Genomic DNA, 17,246 nt, shown 5'->3' with positions numbered 1-17,246 from the left:
AAGATGCTCCTCGGGGCGCGTCTTGCTTGGGCCTCTCTCCTGGAGGCGCTCAGTCAGACCCAGTGGTGACACGTGGCAAGACGCTCCTCGGGGCGCATCTTGCTTGGGCCTCTCTCCTGGAGGCGCTCAGTCAGACCCAGTGTTGACACGTGGCAAGACGCTCCTCGGGGCACGTCTTACTTTGGCCTCTCTCCTGGAGGCGCTCAGTCAGACTGAGTAGTGACATGTGGCCTGACGCTCCTCGGGGCGCGTGTTGCTTGGGCCTCTCTCCTGGAGGCGCTCAGTCAGACCAAGTGGTGACATGTGGCAAGACACTCCTCGGGGCGCGTCTTGCTTGGGCCTCTCTCCTGGAGGCCCTCTGTCAGACCCAGTGTTGACATGTGTCAAGACGCTCCTCGGGGCGCGTCTTGCTTGGGCTTCTCTCCTGGAGGCCCTCAGTCAGACCCATTGTTGACATGTGGCAAGACGCTCCTCGGGGCACGTCTTGCTTGGGCCTCTCTCCTGGAGGCGCTCAGTCAGACCAAGTAGTGACAGGTGGCAAGACGCTCCTCGGGGCGCGTCTTGCTTGGGCCTCTCTCCTGGAGGCGCTCAGTCAGACCGAGTGCTGACATAAGGCAAGACGCTCCTCGGGGCGCGTCTTGCTTGGGCCTCTCTCCTGGAGGAGCTCAGTCAGACGCAGTGGTGACACGTGGCAAGACGCTCCTCAGGGCGCATCTTTTCTTGGGCCTCTCTCCTGGAGGCGGTCAGTCAGACCCAGTGTTGACATGTGACAAGACGCTCCTCGGGGCGCGTCTTGCTTGGGCCTCTCTCCTGGAGGCCCTCTGTCAGACCCAGTGTTGACATGTGGCAAGACGCTCCTCGGGGCGCGTCTTGCTTGGGCCTCTCTCCTGGAGGCGCTCAGTCAGACCCAGTGTTGACATGTGGCAAGACGCTCCTCGGGGCGCGTCTTGCTTGGGCCTCTCTCCTGGAGGCGCTCAGTCAGTCCTAGTGCTGACATGTGGCAAGACGCTCCTCGGAGCGCGTCTTGCTTGGGCTTCTCTCCTGGAGGCCCTCTGTCAGACCCTTCGTTGACATGTGGCAAGACGCTCCTCGGGGCGCGTCTTGCTTGGCCCTCTCTCGTGGAGGCGCTCAGTCAGACCGAGTGCTGACATGTGGCAAGACGCTCCTCGGGGCGCATCTTGCTTGGGCTTCTCTCCTGGAGGCCCTCAGTCAGACCCATTGTTGACATGTGGCAAGACACTCCTCGGGGCGCTTCTTGCTTGGGCCTCTCTCCTGGAGGCGCTCAGTCAGACCGAGTGCTGACATGAGGCAAGACGCTCCTCGGGGCGCGTCTTGCTGGGGCCTCTCTCCTGGAGGCGCTCAGTCAGACCCAGTGTTTACATGTGTCAAGACGCTCCTCGGGCATTTCTTGCTTGCGCCTCTCTCCTGGAGGCGCTCAGTCAGACCCAGAGGTGACATGTGGCAAGACGCTCCTCGGGGCGCATCTTGCTTGGGCTTCTCTCCTGGAGGCCCTCAGTCAGACCCAGTGTTTACATGTGGCAAGACGCTCCTCGGGGCGCGTCTTATTTGGGCCTCTCTCCTGGAGGCCCTCAGTCAGACCCAGTGTTGACATGTGGCAAGACGCTCCTCGGGGCGCGTCTTGCTTGGGCTTCTCCCCTGGAGGCCCTCAGTCAGACCCATTGTTGACATGTGGCAAGACGCTCCTCGGGGTGCTTCTTGCTTGGGCCTCTCTCCTGGAGGCGCTCAGTCAGACCGAGTGCTGACATGAGGCAAGACGCTCCTCGGGGCGCGTCTTGCTGGGGCCTCTCTCCTGGAGGCGCTCAGTCAGACCCAGTGTTGACATGTGTCAAGACGCTCCTCGGGGGTTTCTTGCTTGCGGCTCTCTCCTGGAGGCGCTCAGTCAGACCCAGAGGTGACCTGTGGCAAGACGCTCCTCGGCCTCTCTCCTGGAGGCACTCAGTCAGACCCAGTGTTGACATGTGGCAAGACGCTCCTCGGGGCGCATCTTGCTTGGGCTTCTCTCCTGGAGGCCCTCAGTCAGACCCAGTGTTGACATGTGGCAAGACGCTCCTCGGGGCGCGTCTTATTAGGGCCTCTCTCCTGGAGGCCCTCAGTCAGACCCAGTGTTGACATGTGGCAAGACGCTCCTCGGGGCGCGTCTTGCTTGGGCTTCTCTCCTGGAGGCCCTCAGTCAGACCCATTGTTGACATGTGGCAAGACGCTCCTCGGGGCACGTCTTGCTTGGGCCTCTCTCCTGGAGGCGCTCAGTCAGACCAAGTAGTGACAGGTGGCAAGACGCTCCTCGGGGCGCGTCTTGCTTGGGCCTCTCTCCTGGAGGCGCTCAGTCAGACCGAGTGCTGACATAAGGCAAGACGCTCCTCGGGGTGCGTCTTGCTTGGGCCTCTCTCCTGGAGGAGCTCAGTCAGACGCAGTGGTGACACGTGGCAAGACGCTCCTCAGGGCGCATCTTTTCTTGGGCCTCTCTCCTGGAGGCGGTCAGTCAGACCCAGTGTTGACATGTGACAAGACGCTCCTCGGGGCGCGTCTTGCTTGGGCCTCTCTCCTGGAGGCGCTCAGTCAGACCCAGAGGTGACATGTGGCAAGACGCTCCTCGGGGCGCGTCTTGCTTGGGCCTCTCTCCTGGAGGCCCTCTGTCAGACCCAGTGTTGACATGTGGCAAGACGCTCCTCGGGGCGCGTCTTGCTTGGGCCTCTCTCCTGGAGGCCCTCAGTCAGACCCAGTGTTGACATGTGGCAAGACGCTCCTCGGGGCGCTCCTCGGGGCGCGTCTTGCTTGGGCCTCTCTCCTGGAGGCGCTCAGTCAGTCCTAGTGCTGACATGTGGCAAGACGCTCCTCGGAGCGCTTCTTGCTTGGGCTTCTCTCCTGGAGGCCCTCTGTCAGACCCTTCGTTGACATGTGGCAAGACGCTCCTCGGGGCGCGTCTTGCTTGGCCCTCTCTCCTGGAGGCGCTCAGTCAGACCGAGTGCTGACATGTGGCAAGGCTTCTCTCCTGGAGGCCCTCAGTCAGACCCATTGTTGACATGTGGCAAGACGCTCCTCGGGGCGCTTCTTGCTTGGGCCTCTCTCCTGGAGGCGCTCAGTCAGACCGAGTGCTGACATGTGGCAAGACGCTCCCCGGAGCTCGTCTTGCTGGGGCTTCTCTTCTGGAGGCGCTCAGTCAGACCCAGTGTTGACATGTGACAAGACGCTCCTCAGGGCGCGTCTTGCTTGGGCCTCTCTCCTGGAGGCGTTCAGTCAGACCCAGAGGTGACATGTGGCAAGACGCTCCTCGGGGCGCGTCTTGCTTGGGCCTCTCTCCTGGAGGCCCTCTGTCAGACTCAGTGTTGACATGTGGTAAGGACACGATCACGCCGACCCTATTGTTGGAGAACCTGCTGAGTTCGTCGAACAAGTAGATGCCGGATTGGGCGCGGGCACGCGCTTGTTTTAGAGGCATTTTCGCGCAGCCTCTACCCTGCACGACCGCTCGTGGCCGCACTAGCTATATTTATCTTTATTTGTTTCACACACACACACACACACACACACACACACACACACACACACAGGCCCTTGCGTGCAAACCCCGGTCAGGCCTGCAGTGTACACATCAGAGACATGATTTTCTTTCACAGAACTGAGGTTGTTCATTACTATATGACTTTTACAGGAATATTGTTATTATACTATTCAACAGGTTGATCATAATAATGTGTAATAAACCCACAACCTAGCACTGAGGACAGAGGGACCTTATTTAAATTAGTACTTAATGGAAACGATACATAATTATACATAAGAGCCATGTCATACATTCAGCCTAGGAATAGTAGCATTGTGCACTATTAAAAATATACACATCAATTGCTCGAATCCCATTGTTGCAAAGTAAAACTCTAATAAAACTCTAGTCTGACATCAACAGAGAAGACTTAGTGTATGTACTACAAATACAGCATTAGGATTTCGAGTGGACCGTGCACCTTGTGAACCATCAGAGGCTTATGACGCAATATATCTTCCAGTTGCTATTAGACAAGTTATCACAATTACGTTGATTAATAAATCCAGTGTTGTAGCGACTGCAGCCAGCGCCGTCGCGCAACTCGTGTCGGTGTTATCTCTCGATACTTTCATTCGTATCCGAGCGTATGCAGAATCTACGGATCTGGTGAAGTTGCTTGTCACGAGCTTGCGCACATTTGATATGGCACTTTGCGCGTGACTCACACAACCTGCAGTGGCGACCGTCGCGTCAGTGCAAAGTTTTTCCGATATATCGCTCGCAACATCGTTTGTCATTTGCTGTACACTGCGCACACTGGCCGGATATATTAAATTATGACAAGAGCTACGGTGGTTACGATTACACTCTGACCACGTGCCTTAGTTTATGCTAGTGACCTATAAATACATTTGACCACTTGCTCTCACTGCCATTAAAGCGGCTGTACCCACACGTACAACACCCAAGAAAAAAAATGATCTCGCTGTCTGTACTGGGTGTACTCTCAGTAGTCGCAGTTGCTCAGGCCATGGTGGTACGCTCACATAACGCCTCTGAGATACATCCCATCACACCACCTCCTAGACTACTCGCGAAGGAGTATTCAACACCCCCTTTGTACGAAGACAACCATTATAACGAGCACAGCACAACGCTTGCCGCACGCGAAGACAACATGCAGGAGACAACGCTACCACCTGTCGTGAGAACAACGGATTCGAGTGACAACGATCGCGACTATGACGAGCACATTACAACACCCTCTGTGCACGAAGACCAGGAGCAGGAGACAATGCTACCACCTGTCGTGAGAAACAAGAGTTTGGTTAACAATGATCATCGTCGTGTCCCATTGTAAACGGGCGCGCCATTGCACACATCGTACATGTGTGTTAACCCACCTGTATGCGACAGACTTTGTGTGTTGCATGACATCGAGATGTATTGACGTCTGTGTCAATACAGGACTCTCTATAAGCCGGGAGCTGGACGCTAACGACCCGTGCATGCGCCACACAAAAGGTATCGTACATGTGTTAACCCACCTGTATGCGACAGACTTTGTGTGTTGCATGACATCGAGATGTATTGATGTCTGTGTCAATACAGGACTCTCTAAGCTGGGAGCTGGACGCTAACGACCCGTGCATGCGCCACACAAAAGGTAACTCGACTAACTACAAAACGAATATTGTGATGTAGAAAGTTGGCTCGACTGTTTGAATCAGCTGCAGCTGCGGTTTACTCACGAAGTGAATCGCACGCTTGTTAGAAGTACATTCGGAGCACTTAAAAAATACATCGCTCTCATCGAGTTCCGTCTCAGCGTTCACCGGCTGATGGGCAATAGCGTGACATGGGATCGCCAGGAACTTACTTAAGGACTATCATCTCATTTGGCATTTACTCACGGACCCACGAAACCAGTTCCGAAAAATGGTCGAGAATTATAACTTGTCTAATAGCAACTGGAAGATATGTTGCGTCATAAGCCTCTGATGGTTCACAAGGTGCACGGTCCACTCGAAATCCTAATGCTGTATTTGTAGTACATACACTAAGTCTTCTCTGTTGATGTCAGACTAGAGTTTTATTAGAGTTTTACTTTGCAACAATGGGATTCGAGCAATTGATGTGTATATTTTTAATAGTGCACAATGCTACTATTCCTAGGCTGAATGTATGACATGGCTCTTATTTATCATTATGTATCGTTTCCATTAAGTACTAATTTAAATAAAGTCCCTCTGTCCTCAGTGCTAGGTTGTGGGTTTAATACACATTATTATGATCAACCTGTTGAATAGTATAATAACAATATTCCTGTAAAAGTCATTTAGTAATGAACAACCTCAGTTCTGTGAAAGAACATCATGTCTCTGATGTGTACACTGCAGGCCTGACCGGGGTTTGCACGCAAGGGCCTGTGTGTGTGTGTGTGTGTGTGTGTGTGTGTGTGTGTGTGTGTGTGTGTGTGTGTGTGTGTGTGTGTGTGTGTGTGTGTGTGTGTGTGTGTGTGTGTGTGTGTGTGTGTGTGAAACAAATAAAGATAAATATAGCTAGCGCGGCCACGAGCGGTCGTGCAGGGTAGAGGCTGCGCGAAAACGCCTCTAAAACAAGCGCGTGCCCACGCCCGATCCGTGGAAGCACGTAGAACTAGCAAACGTACTAGCAGAAATCAACGATCGCACACGGGTCATTGAGTGTGTACAGGGTTAGTCTGAGTGTATGGCATTGGGCAATCTAGCGGCAACCGAGTGGCCTGAAGGCGGAACCGGCCAACCCGTCGCCCTCACAATCGTTGCGCTTCGAGGTGAACTATTGCTAAAGATGATCGTCCTCGTCAACCACGGTGCTACCAGAGTTACCACGACATGCGCCTTAAAAGCGTTCTCGTTTGGGTCAGCGCCACCAGAATTGAATCGGCAAGTCAGCGGATATTACACAACTCGTAACGAAGACCCTCTCCGCGACCTCGCGGCCAGTGTGCGCAGTGTACAGCAAATGACAAACGATGTTGCGAGCGATATATCGGAAAAACTTTGCACTGACGCGACGGTCGCCACTGCAGGTTGTGTGAGTCACGCGCAAAGTGCCATATCAAATGTGCGCAAGCTAGTGACAAGCAACTTCACCAGATCCGTAGATTCTGCATACGCTCGGATACGAATGAAAGTATCGAGAGATAACACCGACACGAGTTGCGCGACGGCGCTGGCTGCAGTCGCTACAACACTGGATTTATTAATCAACGTAATTGTGATAACTTGTCTAATAGCAACTGGAAGATATATTGCGTCATAAGCCTCTGATGGTTCACAAGGTGCACGGTCCACTCGAAATCCTAATGCTGTATTTGTAGTACATACACTAAGTCTTCTCTGTTGATGTCAGACTAGAGTTTTATTAGAGTTTTACTTTGCAACAATGGGATTCGAGCAATTGATGTGTATATTTTTAATAGTGCACAATGCTACTATTCCTAGGCTGAATGTATGACATGGCTCTTATGTATCATTATGTATCGTTTCCATTAAGTACTAATTTAAATAAGGTCCCTCTGTCCTCAGTGCTAGGTTGTGGGTTTATTACACATTATTATGATCAACCTGTTGAATAGTATAATAAAAATATTCCTGTAAAAGTCATATAGTAATGAACAACCTCAGTTCTGTGAAAGAAAATCATGTCTCTGATGTGTACACTGCAGGCCTGACCGGGGTTTGCACGCAAGGGCCTGTGTGTGTGTGTGTGTGTGTGTGTGTGTGTGTGTGTGTGTGTGTGTGAAACAAATAAAGATAAATATAGCTAGTGCGGCCACGAGCGGTCGTGCAGGGTAGAGGCTGCGCGAAAATGCCTCTAAAACAAGCGCGTGCCCGCGCCCAATCCGGCATCTACTTGTTCGACGAACTCAGCAGGTTCTCCAACAATAGGGTCGGCGTGATCGTGTCCTTACCACATGTCAACACTGAGTCTGACAGAGGGCCTCCAGGAGAGAGGCCCAAGCAAGACGCGCCCCGAGGAGCGTCTTGCCACATGTCACCTCTGGGTCTGACTGAACGCCTCCAGAAGAGAGGCCCAAGCAAGACGCGCCCTGAGGAGCGTCTTGTCACATGTCAACACTGGGTCTGACTGAGCGCCTCCAGAAGAGAAGCCCCAGCAAGACGAGCTCCGGGGAGCGTCTTGCCACATGTCAGCACTCGGTCTGACTGAGCGCCTCCAGGAGAGAGGCCCAAGCAAGAAGCGCCCCGAGGAGCGTCTTGCCACATGTCAACAATGGGTCTGACTGAGGGCCTCCAGGAGAGAAGCCTTGCCACATGTCAGCACTCGGTCTGACTGAGCGCCTCCAGGAGAGAGGGCCAAGCAAGACGCGCCCCGAGGAGCGTCTTGCCACATGTCAACGAAGGGTCTGACAGAGGGCCTCCAGGAGAGAAGCCCAAGCAAGACGCGCTCCGAGGAGCGTCTTGCCACATGTCAGCACTAGGACTGACTGAGCGCCTCCAGGAGAGAGGCCCAAGCAAGACGCGCCCCGAGGAGCGCCCCGAGGAGCGTCTTGCCACATGTCAACACTGGGTCTGACTGAGGGCCTCCAGGAGAGAGGCCCAAGCAAGACGCGCCCCGAGGAGCGTCTTGCCACATGTCAACACTGGGTCTGACAGAGGGCCTCCAGGAGAGAGGCCCAAGCAAGACGCGCCCCGAGGAGCGTCTTGCCACATGTCACCTCTGGGTCTGACTGAGCGCCTCCAGGAGAGAGGCCCAAGCAAGACGCGCCCCGAGGAGCGTCTTGTCACATGTCAACACTGGGTCTGACTGACCGCCTCCAGGAGAGAGGCCCAAGAAAAGATGCGCCCTGAGGAGCGTCTTGCCACGTGTCACCACTGCGTCTGACTGAGCTCCTCCAGGAGAGAGGCCCAAGCAAGACGCACCCCGAGGAGCGTCTTGCCTTATGTCAGCACTCGGTCTGACTGAGCGCCTCCAGGAGAGAGGCCCAAGCAAGACGCGCCCCGAGGAGCGTCTTGCCACCTGTCACTACTTGGTCTGACTGAGCGCCTCCAGGAGAGAGGCCCAAGCAAGACGTGCCCCGAGGAGCGTCTTGCCACATGTCAACAATGGGTCTGACTGAGGGCCTCCAGGAGAGAAGCCCAAGCAAGACGCGCCCCGAGGAGCGTCTTGCCACATGTCAACACTGGGTCTGACTGAGGGCCTCCAGGAGAGAGGCCCTAATAAGACGCGCCCCGAGGAGCGTCTTGCCACATGTCAACACTGGGTCTGACTGAGGGCCTCCAGGAGAGAAGCCCAAGCAAGATGCGCCCCGAGGAGCGTCTTGCCACATGTCAACACTGGGTCTGACTGAGTGCCTCCAGGAGAGAGGCCGAGGAGCGTCTTGCCACAGGTCACCTCCGGGTCTGACTGAGCGCCTCCAGGAGAGAGCCGCAAGCAAGAAACCCCCGAGGAGCGTCTTGACACATGTCAACACTGGGTCTGACTGAGCGCCTCCAGGAGAGAGGCCCCAGCAAGACGCGCCCCGAGGAGCGTCTTGCCTCATGTCAGCACTCGGTCTGACTGAGCGCCTCCAGGAGAGAGGCCCAAGCAAGAAGCACCCCGAGGAGCGTCTTGCCACATGTCAACAATGGGTCTGACTGAGGGCCTCCAGGGGAGAAGCCCAAGCAAGACGCGCCCCGAGGAGCGTCTTGCCACATGTCAACACTGGGTCTGACTGAGGGCCTCCAGGAGAGAGGCCCAAATAAGACGCGCCCCGAGGAGCGTCTTGCCACATGTAAACACTGGGTCTGACTGAGGGCCTCCAGGAGAGAAGCCCAAGCAAGATGCGCCCCGAGGAGCGTCTTGCCACATGTCACCTCTGGGTCTGACTGAGCGCCTCCAGGAGAGAGGCGCAAGCAAGAAACGCCCGAGGAGCGTCTTGACACATGTAAACACTGGGTCTGACTGAGCGCCTCCAGGAGAGAGGCCCCAGCAAGACGCGCCCCGAGGAGCGTCTTGCCTCATGTCAGCACTCGGTCTGACTGAGCGCCTCCAGGAGAGAGGCCCAAGCAAGAAGCGCCCCGAGGAGTGTCTTGCCACATGTCAACAATGGGTCTGACTGAGGGCCTCCAGGAGAGAAGCCCAAGCAAGATGCGCCCCGAGGAGCGTCTTGCCACATGTCAGCACTCGGTCTGACTGAGCGCCTCCACGAGAGAGGGCCAAGCAAGACGCGCCCCGAGGAGCGTCTTGCCACATGTAAACGAAGGGTCTGACAGAGGGCCTCCAGGAGAGAAGCCCAAGCAAGACGCGCTCCGAGGAGCGTCTTGCCACATGTCAGCACTAGGACTGACTGAGCGCCTCCAGGAGAGAGGCCCAAGCAAGACGCGCCCCGAGGAGCGTCTTGCCACATGTCAACACTGGGTCTGACTGAGCGCCTCCAGGAGATAGGCCCAAGCAAGACGCGCCCCGAGGAGCGTCTTGCCACATGTCAACACTGGGTCTGACAGAGGGCCTCCAGGAGAGAGGCCCAAGCAAGACGCGCCCCGAGGAGCGTCTTGCCACATGTCACCTCTGGGTCTGACTGAGCGCCTCCAGGAGAGAGGCCCAAGCAAGACGCGCCCCGAGGAGCGTCTTGTCACATGTCAACACTGGGTCTGACTGACCGCCTCCAGGAGAGAGGCCCAAGAAAAGATGCGCCCTGAGGAGCGTCTTGCCACGTGTCACCACTGCGTCTGACTGAGCTCCTCCAGGAGAGAGGCCCAAGCAAGACGCGCCCCGAGGAGCGTCTTGCCTTATGTCAGCACTCGGTCTGACTGAGCGCCTCCAGGAGAGAGGCCCAAGCAAGACGCGCCCCGAGGAGCGTCTTGCCACCTGTCACTACTTGGTCTGACTGAGCGCCTCCAGGAGAGAGGCCCAAGCAAGACGTGCCCCGAGGAGCGTCTTGCCACATGTCAACAATGGGTCTGACTGAGGGCCTCCAGGAGAGAAGCCCAAGCAAGACGCGCCCCGAGGAGCGTCTTGCCACATGTCAACACTGGGTCTGACTGAGGGCCTCCAGGAGAGAGGCCCTAATAAGACGCGCCCCGAGGAGCGTCTTGCCACATGTCAACACTGGGTCTGACTGAGGGCCTCCAGGAGAGAAGCCCAAGCAAGATGCGCCCCGAGGAGCGTCTTGCCACATGTCAACACTGGGTCTGACTGAGTGCCTCCAGGAGAGAGGCCGAGGAGCGTCTTGCCACAGGTCACCTCTGGGTCTGACTGAGCGCCTCCAGGAGAGAGCCGCAAGCAAGAAACCCCCGAGGAGCGTCTTGACACATGTCAACACTGGGTCTGACTGAGCGCCTCCAGGAGAGAGGCCCCAGCAAGACGCGCCCCGAGGAGCGTCTTGCCTCATGTCAGCACTCGGTCTGACTGAGCGCCTCCAGGAGAGAGGCCCAAGCAAGAAGCGCCCCGAGGAGCGTCTTGCCACATGTCAACAATGGGTCTGACTGAGGGCCTCCAGGGGAGAAGCCCAAGCAAGACGCGCCCCGAGGAGCGCCTTGCCACATGTCAACACTGGGTCTGACTGAGGGCCTCCAGGAGAGAGGCCCAAATAAGACGCGCCCCGAGGAGCGTCTTGCCACATGTCAACACTGGGTCTGACTGAGGGCCTCCAGGAGAGAAGCCCAAGCAAGATGCGCCCCGAGGAGCGTCTTGCCACATGTCACCTCTGGGTCTGACTGAGCGCCTCCAGGAGAGAGGCGCAAGCAAGAAACGCCCGAGGAGCGTCTTGACACATGTAAACACTGGGTCTGACTGAGCGCCTCCAGGACAGAGGCCCCAGCAAGACGCGCCCCGAGGAGCGTCTTGCCTCATGTCAGCACTCGGTCTGACTGAGCGCCTCCAGGAGAGAGGCCCAAGCAAGAAGCGCCCCGAGGAGCGTCTTGCCACATGTCAACAATGGGTCTGACTGAGGGCCTCCAGGGGAGAAGCCCAAGCAAGACGCGCCCCGAGGAGCGTCTTGCCACATGTCAACACTGGGTCTAATTGAGCGCCTCCAGGAGAGAGGCCCAAGCAAGACGCGCCCCGAGGAGCGTCTTGCCACATGTCACTACTCGGTCTGACTGAGCGCCTCCAGGAGAGAGGTCCAAGCAACACGCGCCCCGAGGAGCGTCTTGCCACATGTCAACACTGGGTCTGACTGAGTGCCTCCATGAGAGAAGCCCCAGCAAGACGGGCCCCGAGGAGCGTCTTGCCACATGGCACTACTCGGTCTGACTGAGCGCCTCCAGGAGAGAGGCCCAAGCAAGATGTGCCCCGAGGAGCGTCTTGCCACATGTCAACACTGGGTCTGACTGAGCGCCTCCAGGAGAGAGGCCCAAGCAAGACACGCCCCGAGGAGCTTCTTGACACATGTCAACACTGGGTCTGACTGAGGGCCTCCATGAGAGAAGCCCAAGCAAGACGCGCCCCGAGGAGTGTCTTGCCACATGTCAACACTGAGTCTGACAGAGGGCATCCAGGAGAGAGGCCCAAGCAATACGCGCCCCGAGGAGCATCTTGCCACATGTCAACAATGGGTCTGACTGAGGGCCTCCAGGAGAGAAGACAAAGCAAGACGCGCCCCGAGGAGCTTCTTTCCACATGTCAACAATGGGTCTTACTGAGGGCCTCCATGAGAGAAGCCCAAGCAAGACGCACCCCGAGGAGTGTCTTGCCACATGTCAACACTGTGTCTGACTGAGCGCCTCCAGGAGAGAGGCCCAAGCAAGATGCGCCCCGAGGAGCGTCTTGCCACGTGTCAACTCTGGGTCTGACTTAGCGCCTCCAGGAGAGAGGCCCAAGCAAGATGCGCCCAGAGGAGCGTCTTGCCACGTGTCACCACTGGGTCTGACTGAGCTCCTCCAGGAGAGAGGCCCCAGCAAGACGCGCCCCGAGGAGCGTCTTGCCTTATGTCAGCACTCGGTCTGACTGAGCGCCTCCAGGAGAGAGGCCCAAGCAAGACGCGCCCCGAGGAGCGTCTTGCCACATGTCACTACTCGGTCTAACTGAGCGCCTCCAGGAGAGAGGTCCAAGCAAGACGCGCCCCGAGGAGCGTCTTGCCAAATGTCACTACTCGGTCTGACTGAGCGCCTCCAGGAGGGAGGTCCAAGCAAGACGCGCCCCGAGGAGCGTCAGGCCACATGTCACTACTCAGTCTGACTGAGCGCCTCCAGGAGAGAGGCCCAAGTAAGACGCGCCCCGAGGAGCGTCTTGCCACATGTCAGCACTGGGTCTGACTGAGCGCCTCCAGGAGAGAGGCCCAAGCAAGACACGCCCCGAGGAGCGTCTTGACACATGTCAACACTGGGTCGGACTGAGGGCCTCCATGAGAGAAGCCCAAGCAAGACGCGCCCCGAGGAGAGTCTTGCCACATGTCAACACTCGGTCTGACAGAGGGCATTCATGAGAGCGGCCCAAGCAATACGCGCCCCGAGGAGCGACTTGCCACATGTCACCACTGGCTCTGAATGAGCGCCTCCAGGAAAGAGGCCCAACCAAGATGCGCCCCGAGGAGTGTCTTGCCACATGCCAACACTAGGTCTGACTGAAAGCCTCCAGGAGAGAGGCCCAAGCAAGACGCGCCCCGAGGAGCGTCTTTCCACGTGTCACCACTGGGGATGACTGAGCGCCTCCAGGAGAGAGGCCCAAGCAAGACGCGCCCAGAGGAGCGTCTTGCCACATGTCAACACTGGGTCTGACTGAGCGCCTCCAGGAGAGAGGCCCAAGCAAGACGCGCCCCGAGGAGCGTCTTGCCACATGTCAACACTGGGTCTGACTGAGCGCCTCCAGGAGAGAGGCCCAAGCAAGACGCGCCCCGAGGATCGTCTTGCCACATGTCAGCACTGGGTCTGACTGAGCGCCTCCAGGAGAGAGGCCCCAGCAAGACGCGCCCCGAGGAGCGTCTTGCCTTATGTCAGCACTCGGTCTGACTGAGCGCCTCCAGGAGAGAGGCCCAAGCAAGACGCGCCCCGAGGAGCGTCTTGCCACATGTCAACAATGGGTCTGACTGAGGGCCTCCAGGAGAGAGGCCCAAGCAAGATGCGCCCAGAGGAGCGTCTTGCCACATGTCAACACTGGGTCTGACAGAGGGCCTCCAGGAGAGAGGCCCAAGCAAGACGCACCCCGAGGAGCGTCTTGCCACATGTCACCTCTGGTTCTGACTGAGAGCCTCCAGGAGAGAGGCCCAAGCAAGACGCGCCCCGAGGAGCGTCTTGTCACATGTCAACACTGGGTCTGACTGAGGGCCTCCAGGAGAGAGGCCCAAGCAAGACGCGCCCCGAGGAGCGTCTTGCCTTATGTCAGCACTCGGTCTGACTGAGCGCCTCCAGGAGAGAGGCCCAAGCAAGACGCGCCCCGAGGAGCGTCTTGCCACATGTCAACACTGGGTCTGACAGAGGGCCTCCAGGAGAGAGGCCCAAGCAAGACGCGCCCCAAGGAGCGTCTTGACACATGTCACCACTTGGTCTGACTGAGCGCCTCCAGGAGAGAGGCCCAAGCAACACGCGCCCCTAGGAGCGTCAGGCCACATGTCACTACTCCGTCTGACTGAGCGCCTCCAGGAGAGAGGCCCAAGCAAGACGCCCCCCGAGGAGCGTCTTGCCACGTGTCAACACGGGGTCTGATTGAGGGCCTTCTGGAGAGAGGCCCAAGCAAGACGCGCCCCGAGGAGCGTCTTGCCACATGTCACCACTTGGTCTTACTGAGCGCCTCCAGGAGAGAGGCCCAAGCAACAAGCGCCCCGAGGAGCGTCAGGCCACATGTCACTACTCAGTCTGACTGAGCGCCTCCAGGAGAGAGGCCAAAGCAAGAAGCGCCCCAAGGAGCGTCTTGCCACATGTCAACAATGGGTCTTACTGAGGGCCTCCAGGAGAGAAGCCCAAGCAAGACGCGCCCCGAGGAGCTTCTTGCCACAGTACTCAGCACTCGGTCTGACTGAGCGCCTCCAGGAGAGAGGCCAAAGCAAGACGCGCCCCGAGGAGCGTCTTGCCACATGTCAACACTGGGTCTGACTGAGTGCCTCCAGGAGAGAGGCCGAGGAGCGTCTTGCCACAGGTCACCTCTGGGTCTGACTGAGCGCCTCCAGGAGAGAGCCGCAAGCAAGAAACCCCCGAGGAGCGTCTTGACACATGTCAACACTGGGTCTGACTGAGCGCCTCCAGGAGAGAGGCCCCAGCAAGACGCGCCCCGAGGAGCGTCTTGCCTCATGTCAGCACTCGGTCTGACTGAGCGCCTCCAGGAGAGAGGCCCAAGCAAGAAGCACCCCGAGGAGCGTCTTGCCACATGTCAACAATGGGTCTGACTGAGGGCCTCCAGGGGAGAAGCCCAAGCAAGACGCGCCCCGAGGAGCGTCTTGCCACATGTCAACACTGGGTCTGACTGAGGGCCTCCAGGAGAGAGGCCCAAATAAGACGCGCCCCGAGGAGCGTCTTGCCACATGTAAACACTGGGTCTGACTGAGGGCCTCCATGAGAGAGGCCCAAGCAAGACGCGCCCCAAGGAGTGTCTTGCCACATGTCAACACTGGGTCTAACAGAGGGCCTCCAGGAGAGAGGCCCAAGCAAGACGCGCCCCCAGGAGCGTCTTGCCACATGTCAACACTGGGTCTGACTGAGCGCCTCCAGGAGAGAGGCCCAAGCAAGACATGCCCCGAGGAGCGTCTTGACACATGTCAACACTGGGTCTGACTGAGGGCCTCCATGAGAGAAGCCCAAGCAAGACGCGCCCCGAGGAGAGTCTTGCCACATGTCAACACTCGGTCTGACAGAGGGCATCCAGGAGAGAGGCCCAAGCAATACGCGCCCCGAGGAGCGTCTTGCCACATGTCACCACTGGGTCTGACTGAGCGCCTCCAGGAGAGAGGCCCAACCAAGACGCGCCCTGACGAGCGTCTTGCCACATGCCAACACTGGGTCTGACAGAGGGCCTCCAGGAGAGAGGCCCAACCAAGACGCGCCCCGAGGAGTGTCTTGCCACATGTCACCACTGGGTCTGACTGAGCGCCTCCAGGAGAGAGGCCCAAGCAAGACGCGCCCTGAGGAGCGTCTTGTCACATATCAACACTGGGTCTTACTGAGCGCCTCCAGGAGAGAGGCCCAAGCAAGACGCGCCCAAAGGAGCGTCTTGCAACATGTCAACAATGGGTCTGACTGAGGGCCTCCAGGAGAGAAGCCCAAGCAACACGCGGCCCGAGGAGCGTCTTGCCACATGTCAGCACTCGGTCTGACTGAGCGCCTCCAGGAGAGAGGCCAAAGCAAGACGCGCCCCGAGGAGCGTCTTGCCACATGTCAACAATGGGTATGACTGAGGGCCTCCAGGAGAGAAGCCCAAGCAAGATGCGCCCCGAGGAGCGTCTTGACACATGTCAACACTGGGTCTGACAGAGGGCCTCCAGGAGAGAGGCCAAAGCAAGACGCGCCCCGAGGAGCGTCTTGACACATGTCAACACTGGGTCTGACAGAGGGCGTCCATGAGAGAGGCCCTAAGCAAGACGCGCCCGGAGGAGTGTCTTGCCACATGTCAACACTGGGTCTGACTGAGCCCCTCCAGGAGAGAGGCCCAAGCAAGACGCGCCCCGAGGAGCGTCTTGCCACGTGTCAACACTGGGTCTGACTGAGCGCCTCCAGGAGAGAGGCCCAAGCAAGATGCGCCCCGAGGAGCGTCTTGCCACGTGTCACCACTGGGTCTGACTGAGCGCCTCCAGGAGAGAGGCCCAAGCAACACGCGCCCCGAGGAGCGTCAGGCCACATGTCACTACTCAGTCTGACTGAGCGCCTCCAGGAGAGAGGCCAAAGCAAGAAGCGCCCCAAGGAGCGTCTTGCCACATGTCAACAATGGGTCTTACTGAGGGCCTCCAGGAGAGAAGCCCAAGCAAGACGCGCCCCGAGGAGCTTCTTGCCACAGTACTCAGCACTCGGTCTGACTGAGCGCCTCCAGGAGAGAGGCCAAAGCAAGACGCGCCCCGAGGAGCGTCTTGACACATGTCAACACTGGGTCTGACAGAGGGCCTCCATGAGAGAGGCCCAAGCAAGACGTGCCCCGAGGAGTGTCTTGCCACATGTCAACACTGGGTCTAACAGAGGGCCTCCAGGAGAGAGGCCCAAGCAAGACGCGCCCCGAGGAGTGTCTTGCCACATGTCACCACTTGGTCTGACTGAGCGCCTCCAGGAGAGAGGCCCAAGCAACACGCGCCCCGAGGAGCGTCAGGCCACGTGTCACTACTCAGTCTGACTAAGCGCCTCCAGGAGAGAGGCCCAAGCAAGTCGCGCCCCGAGGAGCGTCTTGCCACGTGTCAACACTGGGTCTGATTGAGGGCCTTCTGGAGAGAGGCCCAAGCAAGACGCGCCCCGAGGAGCGTCTTGCCACATGTCAACAATGGTTCTTACTGAGGGCCTCCAGGAGAGAAGCCCAAGCAAGACGCGCCCCGAGGAGCTTCTTGCCACATGTCAGCACTCGGTCTGACTGAGCGCCTGCAGGAGAGAGGCCAAAAAAGGACGCCCCCCGAGGAGCGTCTTGCCACAAGTCAACACTGGGTCTGACTGAGTGCCTCCATGAGAGAAGCCCCAGCAAGACGCGCCCCGAGGAGCGTCTTGCCACATGTCACTACTCGGTCTGTTTGAGCGCCTCTAGGAGAGTAGCCCAAGCAAGACGTGCCCCGAGGAGCATCTTGCCACATGTCAACACTGGGTCTGACTGAGCGCCTCCAGGAGAGAGGCCCAAGCAAGACATGCCCCGAGGA

This window comes from Nothobranchius furzeri, chromosome 15 (genome assembly GCF_043380555.1).
Source record: "Nothobranchius furzeri strain GRZ-AD chromosome 15, NfurGRZ-RIMD1, whole genome shotgun sequence".
Taxonomy (NCBI): domain Eukaryota; kingdom Metazoa; phylum Chordata; class Actinopteri; order Cyprinodontiformes; family Nothobranchiidae; genus Nothobranchius; species Nothobranchius furzeri.
Note: the sequence above shows the minus strand (reverse complement) of the source record.